The sequence below is a fragment of the Lactuca virosa genome, chromosome 1, assembly GCF_052849685.1.
Source record: "Lactuca virosa cultivar CGN04683 chromosome 1, Lactuca_virosa_CGN04683_v6, whole genome shotgun sequence".
Classification (NCBI taxonomy): domain Eukaryota; kingdom Viridiplantae; phylum Streptophyta; class Magnoliopsida; order Asterales; family Asteraceae; genus Lactuca; species Lactuca virosa.
In genome coordinates, this window is record NC_136426.1 from 175,117,298 (window position 1) to 175,118,973 (window position 1,676).

The following is a 1,676-nucleotide window of genomic DNA, read 5'->3' on the forward strand; positions in this document are numbered from 1 at the left end:
GTTGACTGTTTCTTTCCCATGCCTGAAGAACGATCCAACAATGTGATGAATTTAAGGCAGTGAAATGTGATGGTATGTGGATGGTCTGTGAGCTCCATCAAAAAAGAAATAAAAAGCATATACTATATCTTTTGAAAAATATGAGAACCCAACAAAATCAAATGCACGAAATAGAAACAAGCCACATGACCATAGTTCAGATTAGTAGCGAAGATAATGTAGATAATGTAAGAAAAATATAAGAGACTAACATAAAATGGTTTGATCTTTCTGAACTTATGATTCAACAAAGTAATTACATATGTCTTTCACAACATGAAACCAATGTTATTCTTCAAATTACTCTAAATTCCAATAGAAATACATTCATGAATTCTTAACTAATTTGTTGCCTTTATTGGAGAATACATAGTCGTCACATGCCTTGCCTCATATTCTTCCACGTTTCACCTTTTTTCTAGATTCGCCGCCTATAGCAAATTCTCAAAACTCATCATATATTCTTAGCAGCAATCGCGTCACTTGATGAGCCTAGAAACTTGGTTGAAGTAGCATAGAATCCAAAATGGATAGAAGTCGTGAGTAAGGAAATCTAAGCTCTAGAAGAAAATGAAACATAAACCATAATGAACCTTCCCTAGGAAAGAAATAAATATAATTTAAATAAATAGGCGTATAAATACAAATAGAAACCAAATGGAGAAGTGGAACGGTACAAGGATGACTTAGTAGCAAAAGGTTACATACAAGTTGAAGGTTTCAATAATGCCTTCTTATACAGAGAACTAAACGAAGAAGTGTATATTAAAATTCCTCAAAAGGTCTCATTAGAGAGACTGAAAATAATCTTGCAAGTTACCAAAATCGATATAGCTTCAAACAAGCATCAAGAAATTAATATTAAAGCTTCAACTAGGTTCTTATTGAAATAATCTATGAACACTGTAAGACTGATCACTAGATGTTTGTATTTCGAATGGATCTTATTCAAGTTGTTGCACTTATATGTGTGGATGCCATTTTGCTAATGGGTAATGATAACAAGAAAAATGAAAACATCCACACATGTTAAATGCATGTTTGATCATATAAAAGACTTGGGTCCATTGAAATATTTCTTGGGGATCGAAGTGGCATGTTCGGTAAAAGGTTTTCTCATTATATACTCAACGAAAATACACTATGGACATAATCGAGGATAACAAGGTTTAAGCAAGTCGACCAACTGAATTCTCCATTGAAAAAAAATACGTCTTAAGGTGGTTACTTTAGGATTTAGATACAAAAAAAGTGAAGGAAACACCATTTATATGTGGTAACAAAGTTGCAATTCATATTGCAACAAATGTAGTTTATCATGAAACAACAAAACTTATTGACATGACTTGTTACTTTGTCTATGAATGAATTAAAGCTCTTAAACTATTTAAATCGAACATCAAAGATAAATATTTTAACTAAGGCTCGTAGAGCGCGCAGAGGTTTCTGTTTTACGTGACAAATGGGCGTCATGGTCTTAATAGTCCGACTTGAATAAGAGTGTTGAGATGCATGCTTAACTACACATTGCCTTATTCATAACTTATAATTATCTTAAGTACTTCCCTATTTAGTTTCCTTATTTAAGTTTCCTAGTTTAGTTAATTAGTTTTGACAAGTCTATTAAATTAATCGAT